At 46.6% G+C, this 13,259-nt stretch overlaps 1 pseudogene; it reads right to left on the bottom strand.

Moving 5' to 3' along the window:
• Nucleotides 1-879: 879 nt before the first annotated feature.
• The window catches only part of LOC147990646 (uncharacterized), a 177,925-nt pseudogene continuing 165,545 nt past the window's right edge, over nucleotides 880-13,259 (bottom strand).

Raw genomic sequence — 13,259 nt, 5'->3', positions numbered from 1 at the left:
AAAGGTATGTAGATGCATCCGATGACTCGTTGCTAGATGAACTCCTAGATGGATCTTGGTGTAACGAGTAGGAAAATTTTTGTTTTCTGCAACGTTCCCCAATAGGGTCTCCCCTGGCTGCTGCTTGATGTGCTGCAGGTCACCAGCGGCAGGTGGGCGGTCGCTAGTGCCTTGGAAGTTGGCGACGAAGTGCTCGCGCATCTCGCCCTAGGAGTAGATCGATCCCGCAGGCTGGTTCAGGAGCCACGAGCGCGCGCCGTCCTGGAGAGTATGGGGAACCAGTTCTCCATGACCTTCTCGTCGCCATTGGCTTCCTTGATGCTCAGCTCGTAGAGCTGCAAGAACTCAGCAGGGGCGGGGGTGCCGTCGTAGCGCGGAGGCAGGTCGGGCTTGAACTTACCAGGCCAGACGATGCTGTGCAGCTCGGGGGTGAAGGTGCGGCAACCCGCCGTGGAGGCGGATCCCGGTCTTGGTACCCAAGCGTCACCGCCGCAGGCGGCGCGCGATCCTGACGTGGTGGTGCAGGGAGCGCAGGAGCGTCTTCTTGCGGCCGAGAGATCTCTTGGCAGCTTCTCTCTTTGTTCGCGAGCGCCCTGCGCAGTGGGGCACGCCATGGGGTCGCGTGTCTTGGGGCAAGGGCGGCGTCTTGATGTGGAGGTGGTGGAGGCGCTCCATGGGCTACATCGCCCGCGGCTGGAGGTGGGCAAGGCAGCGAGAGAGACGGTGCGGGAGGGCCCCTAGCGGCGCTGACGAGCTCAGCGATCCGGTCCAGCCAGTGTTCGTAGAGGTCATCGACCGGGCGGTAATGCAGGAGCTCGCGTGCCATGAGCAGCGCATCCGTGGGTGCGCAACAAGCGTGGGACGATGATCCGGCCGGAGTCAGCGATGGGGTGGCGGTGCATCCTCCCGCCGCACAGAGGGGTGCAGCGATGAAGCCTGCTTCTCGTTTCCCGCCAGGCCTGTGGCGGCGTTGGCAGCGGGTGATGGAGAACGGCATGGTGGTCCACCAACGAGCGCCGTCTGAGCGACGCGGGCGGCAAGGGCGGCCCGGCGCTTGGCACGGGCTCGGCGAGCATCGGCCATGGATGCGGCGGAGCAGTGGTTCGTCGATCGTCGGAAGAAAGGCTTCAGCGCACCCCTACCTGGCGCGCCAAATGTCAGATTGCTAGTTCCGGCTAACCCTTGAGGTTCGAACTCTAGGGTGCGCACGAAGAACACTCTCTCCCTAGCTCGCTCGCTCAACGATCTCATGGCCTAGCTCGACGAACCCTAGGAACAAGAGACACAAGGGTTTATACTGGTTCGGGCCACCTTGCGGTGTAGTACCCGACTCCAGTGTGGTGTTGGTGGACTGCCTCACGGGCTAAGGATGAACTAGTACAATGGGTGAACAGCCTCAAGAGAAGAGGTGTTCTTTAGCTTGGCTCGTTGGTGGATGTCAGAATGGAATGGATCCGATCCAAGATGAGTCGATCCCTCCCTACGGTGGTGGCTAGTCCTATTTATAGAGGCCCTAGTCCTCTTCCCAAATGTTAGGAGGGAAGGGATCCCACAATGGCCAAGTTTGAAGGGAGACAACTAGTACAAGCTGCCCTGACAAAAGGTGGTCTTCGCCTGCCAAAGGCTCTGGTGGTGACGCTGTTGTAGGCTCCGTGGTGACCTCCGTCCTGCCGTCCTGCTGGTCTTGGTCTTGTTGCACCGATATGGAAACCTTTGCCTGATGCCTCGGGACTCCTCGCCTGCGCCTGCCTCTTTAGCACGAAAGAGGAAACTGGTACACTGTGCCTGCTAGCGCCCGCTTGGCCTTGGTCGTCATGGCTCACGTCACATGAACCTCGCGAGGTGCCCCTTGCATAGAGATCTCCGCTCCTCGGGAACCAGCCTAGTGAGGCTGCTCCCGGGGAGGTCTTGGTGTCATCCGCCTCGCGAGGCTTGGCCCCTCACGAGGGTCTTGACTGGTTGTTGCTGAAGATGGGCCATACCAGGCCGTTGGTGGAGCAACGCACAGGCCCGCAGGCAGGCATGTCTGGGCAACCCCGGTCCCAGAACGCCGACACGAGCCCCGTCATCAACCAACATCTTTGTGACTTTGAGGTTGCGAATTGTTAGAGAGACCAACAATGGCAGACATCCTACCGCAGTGGTACGGTCAGGATGGTCCTCTTCACCAAAGATGATGGGCATGCATGACCACTGATACATCTCCAACATATCTATAATTTTTGATTGTTCCATGCTATTATATTATCTGTTTTGGATGTTAATGGGCTTTATTTTACACTTTTATATTATTTTTGGGACTAACCTATTAACCCAACGCCCAGTGCAAATTGATGTTTTTTGCCTATTTCAGTGTTTCGCAGAAAAGGAATATCAAACGGAGTCCAAACGGAATGAAACCTTCGGGAGCGTGATTTTTGGAACAAACGTGATCCATAGGACTTGGAGTGGACGTCAAGAAACATACGAGGAGTCCACGAGGCAGGGGGCGCGCCTACCCCCACTACAAAAAAATACACTTCCGTGATGATACATGTTTGTCATAGTAGGTCACGTTTTCTGTCATGCATGTACATCCATGACAAATTGATGACAGAATCAAGATAGTCATACCTGTGCTGTCATAGAAATGTTCCATGAGATTACCAAAATTATCATCACGGAAGTGTCCACTTCCATGACGATAAATCGCGCGTCACAGAAGTGCTTTCATCAAGGGTGACCGACACGTGGCATCCACCGTAACAGAACGCCGTTAAGCTATTGGGTCCAGTTTTGGATCCGATAACCCGTTAACAGCCCCGACCAATGGGGATTTTCCACGTGTAAAATCATCATTGGCTGGAGGAAACACGTGTCGGCTCACCGTTGGGACAGATGTCATCCACTCATTGGACCCAAAGCGCCTATAATACGTCAACACATGGCACAGCCCAATAGAGGCCCATTCCTATGAAAAGGTCGGCCCGTTTGACTTGGTCAAAAGGTGGCAGGCTGGCCCATGGCAAGCCTATTAACGGCTTGTTCGCGTATAGCCCATTTCCAGCCCACTAACCCGGGGCCCATTTACGACCTATCCGAATTAGGCCCAGTAGCGTCATCTGGGCCATCCAATATAATTCCAGCCCATTTTAACTTCCGGCCCATGACGTCTTTTGGCCCATATGAGGCCCTTAGTAACCCTCGGCCCATTAACGACCCGTGGTAAAACTGGCCCGTAATGAACAGTGTATCACTTTATACCCATTAACGGCCCATTATTCCGTTGGGCTATTTCCAGCCCATGTTATCTTTCGGCCTTCTCGGGCCCCATTTATTCTTGGGCTCATTTCCAGCATTCGTTTACTTTCGTCCCGTTACTATCATTTTCTGCTTGTGGGCCAAATACCACCGTGGTTACAGTCGGCCCGTTTGTGGCCCGTTAATATGTTGGGCCATTTTTCATAGTGTCATCAAATACGGCCTATTAACGACGGCCCGTTATGGTCGCCCCATGAACGGACGATTTCAACTCTAGCTCATTTACAACCATAATGTGGTCTGTTATCGGCCCATGTTTGGCCAACCGATCATACGGCCCGTAGAAGGCCCATTGTGTCTATGCTTCGTAGAAGGCCCATTGTTTCTACGGCCTGTAGGAGGCCCATGTTAACTATAGTAAATATGTAGCCCATTTTTAATGTGGCCTAGTTTTAAAAAATAGGTTATTGCGACCACTAGCAAACCGTGGAAAAAAATTGCACTGACTACAAGAAAACAAATAAACAAGACAATGGAAATAAATAAGCAAGCAACTTACGCTAGGCTATCATGGATATTACATATATTACATCCACTGGGCATCAAAGTTCGCCACAAGTGAAAATATAGGGAACAAAGCAGCATATAAATTCTGCAGCAAAACAAGTCCAGAACTGAAACCACTTCAGAAGAGCACAAGAAACAATATCCTGGGTACCCATAATGCTGGCAAGATGCTTAGCAAGCTTATTAACTTTCTCTTGTTTGGCGCTTAAATCTTCCAGCACTTGTTGTTCCACCAGAAAGTATGCATCTGAATTCTGCAGGGACTTTCTCAGTCCTTCGGCTTCCTGTCGCATAACATCTGATCGATGTCTTTCAATTTGAAGTTGAGACTCAAGAAGTCGAACTGATTCAGGCAGCGAGTTTGAAGAGCTGGTGCCAGCAGTAGTAGCCAGTAACTCGAACACTACATCAAGACAGGACTTTGGGGTTGTCTCAGTGTCTTCAATATAGTTTTTATCAGCTTTCTTGAAGAACAATAGGGATGTCTCACTATCTTGAACCTGATCTGCATTACTTCCTTTACCATTGCATAACAGGGTACTCTTCTCCAATATTTTATCCGCGTTCTAAAGGAGAAACAAACAAACACATCACAGGTTTACAATGTAGTATATGAAACTCATTTTGGTAAACCAGTTCAGTAGTAAGGTGGACAGGATAACAGCATGAAACAAACATATATCTATGTAGTATGGTCACTGTATGGTCTATATCATTGTAGTTTATGTTGCCAAATCAAGATAGATACAGTTCGAATCATATCTATTTAAGACAAAGCAATATAGACAGAATATAAGTGTGGGAAACTACACAGCAATAACAACACTTGTAATGTGCATGGCATGAGAACATAACTGTTTATTCAATTGAAACTGAAATCAACATAGAGCAAGCTACAACAACAAACACATTAAAGAAACAGGTTTAAAACATACCTGTTGCGCCATTGGAGTTTCAATTGCATCCTTCAAATTTAAAATTAGTTGGTATGAGTACATACAGTGATGCAAGAGCAAAGTAGTATGAACCATAGCTACGGAACCTGACCTGAGAACAATTCTTATTCTGCTTTAAGCATTGACTTGGGGTTCGGAGTGGTGGTCCTCGTGCTTTGGGCACTGCAGTTGCCTTACTAACTGCTCATGTTTGGGTGCTCTGTGGTGGAGACGGTGCTGTGTCAACAGGAACTGGGTTACTATCTGCTGGGGTTGGGGTTAGAAGCGGTGTAGCTGGTTCTCTGTCCAACTGGGTAGGGGTACAATCTGCGTGAGTCTAGGTTATGTGTGGTGGGGCTGGTTCTTGGGCAAGTACAACCGTGGTTCTATCTCCATCAACAGGTAGCACGATCTTTTCTGAAGATCGTGTTTTTACTCCCACAGATAGTGCCATCACCCCCTCCAATTGAAATGGCTGATAAACAAGAAAAGTAATTGAATGTACAGATATTGTAAGATAGACAGGTGCATTGGATAGTAGGGAAGAAAATAGGGCATGAAATAATTCACATTTATGTTGTCTAACCAAATAGAATAGCAGGACATAATTTCAAATATATGATGGCTAATTAAAAAGGATAGCATGACACAATTTCGCATCTATGATGGCTAACTAAACAGGATAGAATGACATACTTCAAAATATGATGATTATGTAAACATGATGACATGATATAACTATACGATGTGTCTATTAAAGTGGTTGGCATGCCATAAATCACAAACATGCCATCGATGGAAACATGATGGCATGATATAATTCACGGATAGAATGACATAATTCAAAATATGATGACTATGTGAACAGGATGAGATGATATAACTATATTATGTCTTTAGAAAATGGTTTGGCATGCCATAATTCAAATACATGCTGTCTATGTAAACATCATGGCATGATATAATTCAAATATATGATTTATATACTAAGGAAGTGAGCAGAGGGCAATCGCATATATGATGTGTCAACTAAGGAGATGGCATTCAATATCATGTATATGATGTAAAAACTAAGCATTGCAATACAACATATGCATGATATGAGTAATATAACCCTGCCAAGTTTGAGCATACACCTCAGGTGGATAATAGGACTGGTCATCTGCCTCTAAATCCTCCTCTAAAGAGCTATCTGTAACCAGCAACATATCTGCTTCACCAGGTAGCATTGTCTGCTCTGAAGACATTGTTTTCACTCCAGATTTCTCCATCACCAATTCAAATGGCTGATGCACAGGAAGAGCAGTTGAATATACAAACATTGTCGACAAAAGCAATGAGAAATACAAAAAAGGACGGCATGATATAACTCACATATATGACGCTTGGCTAAACAGCATGGCATTGCATGATTCACATATAAAATGCCTTGCAACAAGATAGCATTGCATAATTCACATATATAATGTCTTGCGAAAAGATGGCATTGCATAATTCACATATATGGTAATTAGACACTAAACAGGTGGCATTCACACAAATCATGTCTAAACTAAGCAAATGACATAGCAATGCAAGATACCATATGCACGATATGAGCAACATAACCCTGCCAAGTTAGAGCATGCACCTCAGGGGGGGTTAGGACTGGTCATCTGTCTCTGAATCCTCCTCTGAGGAGCTATCTATAACCAGCAAGACATGCGCTTCATCAGGTAGCATTGTCTGCTCTGAAGACCTTGTTTCCACTCCAGATTTTTCCATGACCGTGCCAAATGGCTGATGCACAGGAAGAGTAATTGAATGTACTAAAATTGTTGACAAATTTAACATGTAATAAAAAATGATGTCATGATATAATTCACATATAAGATGACTGGCTAACCAGGGTGGCATGGCAAAATTCACATATATGATGCCTGGCTAAACAAGATGGCATTGCATGATTCACATATACGACAAAGAAACTAAACAGATGGCATTGACACAAAGCATGTCTAAACTAAGCAGATGACATCTTTGATGTATACAGTAAGCAATGCAAGGCACCATATGCATGATATTACCAACATCAGCATGCCAAGTTAGAGCGAAGACCTCATGGGGTAAATAGGAGTGGTCTTCTCCTTCTGAATCCCTCTCAGAACAGTTATCTTCCTCTTGATTACGATCCGAAATGGGTGGAGGGGGGTTGCCTTTGCGCCCACCATGGAGCGACATCTGCATGAAATTTTATTGCCATGCAAGGCTCGTCTCTTTTGCTCTACATGTTCAGTTCCATTGTGTATAATAAATGACATGCATAGGAATAAAACATAGTGAGATTATGTAAGGAGTGCATGCACAAATCCAGAGTGAAGGTAGCAAACTGTGGATAGACCCAAAACCAATGATAGCAGACAGATAATAGCTTTAGTTAAAAAATACAGATAATGGCTCCTTTAATGTTTGTTTGCACCCAACATGAAACTCATAGTAGAGACCCGAGAATAACCAGATAATAGATAGATAGTACTGATTGCTGCCCCAATATGTACCCCACAACCATTTAAAAACTCAAGTTTCAGCATAAGTTTGGACCTGAGTCGGAGTCTAATAGGTGAACACGACGATAAAGTAGCATGTCATCATATTAAGCGATGCATAAAGTAAGCAGACACGGAAGAGTGCGACCTCTCTTGCGGACCTGTGTAGTCCTCAAGGTCATCTGCTCAATTGATGATGGTAATGCAGTTGTCGTGGCTGCCGGCGGCAGGGAAGAAGATCTGAGGCAGCGAAAGACAGTCTGGAGAGCGGATCCCTTCTGTGTTGAGCCGTTCCGTCGTTGGAGCAGCTGAGCTAGGGTGGAACACAACACCGCAGGAGCAGGAAAAACCACACAAGGTTTTCTTTGACACATATCTTTAATAGAAGTAACTGTGTAAGGGCTTGTTTGAATTTGAGGATTCTAACAATGCAGGGATAGGAAATAGACAGGAATAGGATAGGAATGCATGTGCAAAATAGAGAATTTAAAAACACAGGATTTCTGCCAATCTGGGTGTTTGGTTCACAAGAATTGGAAGATCACAGGATGCAAAGAAGCATGGTGAGATTAAGTCAAACCACAAGAAGTGTACAACCTTTTTGGTGAAGCCATGTCGATCTCAACGTGATTGGGTTGGCCGGTGAGGATGCTCCAACTGACTTGGCTGTCGGAGGAGGGGAAGAAGATCTTAGGCGTCTGGAGATGGAGCCCGAGGTACTGCTCCACTGTGATGGAGGGGTTCGTAATTGGAGCAGCTCCGGTGAGTTGTACGACGCCGAGGCTGAAGCAGGACAAGAGAGACAATGTTAACCTGAGTGGAATTCTAATAGCATCTCCAATAGATGACGTAAAATACATAACCACAAACTGCTAGATGTATACAACAGCCACTCATCTCTGATGATGAGGACATCAATACCATTGTTACACCCACAGCCCCTACTGTTACATATACTGGACCAATTACTAGAGCTCGCGCACGCCAATTAAATTACCAGGTACTTTCGTTTCTTGGTAATGATTCTAATATTCATGAGATTATGATGCTGCCTAAATTGGATACATTTGTTTTGCTTTCAAATGAAGGGCCTAGCTTGGAGAAGGATGAACATTGGAGCAAGAACACGCATGAAGTTGATGGCATGCGCAAGGGGATCAAGAACGGAGTTACAAGTGATGATTTCAGGACTTTGAAGCCGCCATAAGGAGTGCATGAAGCCATGGACGAAATATACAAGATGCCACTTCATAATATTCGTCCATAGGCTATTCTAGGTGCTGCGTCACCTTATTAATGGGCCAGGCCCATGTAATTTCGAAATACTTAAGTATAGGCTATTTTTAGAGTCCGTATGTGTGGGGAAACAAGAGTTAGGGTTGGTTTCGGACCCCACCCTCAAGGGCCACGAAATTCCCCTCTCTTCCTCCATATATACAGCCCTTAGGGCGTCGTTTAGACTTTGGGTTTTGTTTAGAATAAAAGTTCACCATAGCTGCAACTTCGCGTACTTCATTTGTGTCCAACGACCAGACCAAGACGTCACAGAACCCCACCTTGATCAATAAAGCTTTCATCTTATATTCGCAATATCCAGATTGCAATCTCAGTTTCTTGCTTGTTCTTCGTTTGCTCGCAGGAAACAGGCCCTCGTGGTCAGGTTGATCGTGCTCCGGCGTGGTCAATAACCCCTCGAAAGTTGGTTTAGCGATTGCTAAGGCGCGACGTCTCGCACGTTCGTAGTTGGATCGTCAAGGTCGACTCCCACAGAAAACGATAGCCACCATCTCATCGAAACATCGGGACACCTTTGCCTTTATCATCTGAACTTAACTGTTGAAACTGAATTTAACTGTCGAAACTGAACTTAACTGTCGAAACTGGATTTTGTTGTCGAAGCTGAATTTTACTGTTGAGACTGAACACACTTGAGGTGAGGCTACAAGTCAGTCGACTAACTTTTTCATCTCTGGTTAGTCGATTTCGCAGCCGTTGGATACGAAATCAAGGGCCTGCAGTTCAGCTTCAACCTCCACCCCCCTCAGCTGCCAGCCACCACCAGCCAAACAGCCGCCCCCCGCCGCCCGCCCGCCCGAAAAACACTCCCCACCGCCGGTCCACCGCCGCCCCGACCAGCCCTGTAGCCCCCCCCCCCCCCCCCCCGTGCAGAGCTTTTTCTCCGGCGATCCCCATGCCACCGCCCCACCACCATCGACGACCACCCCCACCCTGAACCCTAAGATAGATAGTGGGGTACCTCTCCGGCGAGCCCCCTCCCCGCTGCGGCTGGTTCTTCCTTAACTTCGGTGAGCCCCCCACCCCCTGAAAATTGACTAACCCAAAAGTCGATTCAATCGACTGAAGTGTAGCTAAATCGGAGCAGCATCGCAAGCAAGAGCAAGAGCGAGAGTAGCAACACGAGCAAGAGCAAGAGCAAGAGCAGACCAGGCAGGGGACCGAGAGCAAGAGCAGAGCAGCAACACGAGTTGTCGGAGCACAACGAGACAAAGATATATCTTAAATATTTCGGGCTAACAAGGCGTGGGTTGAAATTTCCGAACAAGCCTAACGTGTATTGTACCAAATCAATTCGCAGTATAAATGTCATTCAAAACTTTGAATTCATGTTATGTTCAATTAAATATTTCGCTACGTGTATAATGCATGCAACCTAGTACTCAAATGGACGTTTTAGTGCATTCCAAACGTATATACTACCGCTTCAATATGAACTAAATTTGAATTCGTTTCTCTATTTGAATAAGATCTACAATGATGATTGTTGTGAAGTCAAAGCATTTGAATTCGTTTCTCTGTTTTAATAAGATCTACAATCGTCATTATTGTCAAGTTAAACCATCGTTTGTGTATTATCTTCACAGCACACCACATGATTAGTCTCGAGTTACATATGAACTATGTGTACTATATGAACTCAAACTCGATTTTTTGAATCTACTTTATGTTGATTTCAAATCATAGTACATTTCAAGCTCTAGCTAGATCTTCACAAACATAACCATGTCTCATATGTATAATGTATTTATCACAGTATGTATGGTGCCCCGCCCCTACGCCTACAAGTATTTAGATGTGAGTTGCAAACACCACACATAACCACAAATTCAAATAAAATGTGAGAATGTTCGATATATAGTATTGTTTAGATTGTTCGATATTTAGTTGTAAGCTGCAAACGCCACACATTATCACAAATTCAAATAAAATGTGAGATTGTTCGATGTATAGTATGGTTTAGATTGTTCGACATTTAGCTGTGAGTTGCAAACGCCATGCATTATCACATTATGGTATAACATGTGCAAAACCACAACACGCGTATCACCGCTATATTCATGCATGCATATGTTTAAAACACTATGATCTCCTATTCAAATATATGAATCCACTTTCATATCAAATTATGATCTTTGTTAGTCTCTTACATCCACACAATCCTCTAACCTTTGTAGCTATCACTAACTTTCTCTCGTGCATGCACACACCCTCCTCGCCCTCCCCCTCCCTCAGCATTCTATCCATCACGCACATTCATTTTTTTTCTTTAGGTCATTCTCCCACAGTCTCCACAACTCCTTTCCGACACACACCGATCGATAAACCTCTCCAGCGATGTCTGCCTACAACATACACACGCACCTTCAATCTCCTCCTTTATGTGTCCTTGCCTCGTGTCTCTCATACGGTCCCACACACGTGTAAACTCTTACCCCTCTTTTCATCGATCTCACAACCGCACACTCCTCCCCCTATCTAGCTAGCAGATGGGCCTCTCGCACCACCTCCTAGCTCCATTCTCTCTGTCTATCCGTCTCGTCAGGCCTTATTTGCCTCTAACGAATGGATGTACACCGACCGATCTCCCGCTATACATATAGGTAGCCAGTTCCTTATAACTCGTTTTTCCCCATGCGTCGATCGATCTACCTCATTAGTTATGTCTCTCCCTTCCTCCGACAAACAACAATTGATATACCGATCTAGTTAGGTTTGCTTACCAAACACATGGTTCCCCTTTATCATCCATGGATGTGTCCCGACAGATCTATCACGCACAGGCACACAGAAACACATCCCCACTCTTACTAATAATATAGCAGTTTCACCCTCCCCACTCTCCCACCATCTTCGAGAAGTAACTCCATCACCCATCCAGCACTCTACCCCTCTCCCTCCCTCTCTCCCTCTCCTCTTTCTCTCTATCACATCCTATTTCCCGTCCTTCAGTTATGTATGGATGTCGACCGATCTCCCTCAAGACATAGCTGGGTCTCTCCTTCTCAACACATATACGAGTCGTTCTACCTCTGTAGTTAGGCATCTGCCTACCCCTCCCCCCACACATCCCCCCCCCCACACACACCGATACATCGAGCACTCTAGTCATGTCTCCCTGCCACACACAAACTTGACCTGTGCCATATGACGTTCCGGTAGCTAGGTTAGTAGCCCTATATCTTTGACTTGCACACACACACAATTTTGATGGCTCTCTTCATCGATCTCGCACCAACCCACTTGATCCTCTCTTCGACTCTATCGATATCTATGACCCCTCCCTCTCTTCTCGTGGATCGCCCGACCCTCTATATATGATATGGATAGGCCTCCATTTCACACACATTGCATGCAAAATTTTGTTTGAGATGTCATCGACACATATTCCCACAAATACATTCACGAAATCAACCTCCCCCCCCAAAAAAAACAAAAAACACTCACGAACGCACAAGTCATTTGTCTAGGTTTGTATCTCTCTCACACACCCACGTAGGTGGGGGACGTGCATGAAGAGAAGAGGTGCATGCACGGCGCACATACTCCCGTCTCTTTCCCAACCACACCCACGCGGGTACACGGTGGAGCTCATTTCTATACGAAAAGGCAGCCCAGGTGGTAATTTGACACGTGTACTGGTTGTCCACTAGATGGAGGGAGGATCGTCTACCACGGATGAACAAACAAATTGCGACTTGACACGTTATTTTAAAAAAGAGGCAAACCATGTGGGGCCTACCTTAGAGGCAAGGCTCTATACACTGGAGTACTTTTGATGTGTCCCGTCAACTCGCAGAACGAGGAGAAGCTTGCTTGTACGCCATCTCCCCCGCCCACAGGCGCGATGGCTCGAAGGATGAGGTGAAGCTTGCTTACTATGCCTTACGCCCGCTCCCTCGCCCACGCGCGTGGTGGCTCGCAGGACAAGGAGAAAATTTTACTAGTACTCCCTCCGTTTACTCCTCGTCCCTACCTTTGTTAGAGAGATTATCATATTGTTTGGTATATATGTCCTTTAGTAGATTTCAATATGAACTACTAGTACATACTCCAAACACTGATGTATATATACGTATTTTAGAGTGTAGACTCACTCATTTTGCTCCGTATGTAGTCCATATTGAAACGGACGTAATAGTACGCACTCTCCCTCGCCTCTCGACCCTCGCCACGTGGTGGACGTGCAACAATTCATTTGGTCTCATATAGCCAGAACGATATATACTGCAGTACCATTATTGCTCGACTTCCCGAAGAGGCGAAGAGCCAATCACAAGGTTAATAGTTTGGAGATGCCAAGCGCAAGGTTTATAGGAGAACGAGTAGTAGGTGCCACGTCATTTATAAATAAAGTTGTAGTGTGAGGTGGGCCATGTAATCACTGAGCCCGCGTGTTTTCACTGCTCTTGCACTCCTCCGCTGTAAGAATGGAGAAAATTGTAATCTAGTAGTACCTCCTTTCGCCGAAAGCGTGGGACATCCAGCAGTCCTACCACCTCAATAATAATGACCAGTGAGCCGCCAAATCACATAGACCCAGCAGTAAGTTGGACGGACGAAGCAACCATCACTCTTGAATCCGCTTCTCCCTTCAATGCAGGCGCCAGTGATAGGTCACGTCCGCTCTGCCCGGGCATGAATGCGGCACCGATTCTTTGGAGCGGCGCTGACCGTTTCGGGCAGGAAGCGCGCG

Source organism: Triticum urartu, chromosome 1A (genome assembly GCF_056163025.1).
Source record: "Triticum urartu cultivar PI428250 chromosome 1A, HENAU_Tu73, whole genome shotgun sequence".
In the NCBI taxonomy this organism is placed as follows: domain Eukaryota; kingdom Viridiplantae; phylum Streptophyta; class Magnoliopsida; order Poales; family Poaceae; genus Triticum; species Triticum urartu.
This window is presented reverse-complemented; position numbering and strand designations above follow the sequence as displayed.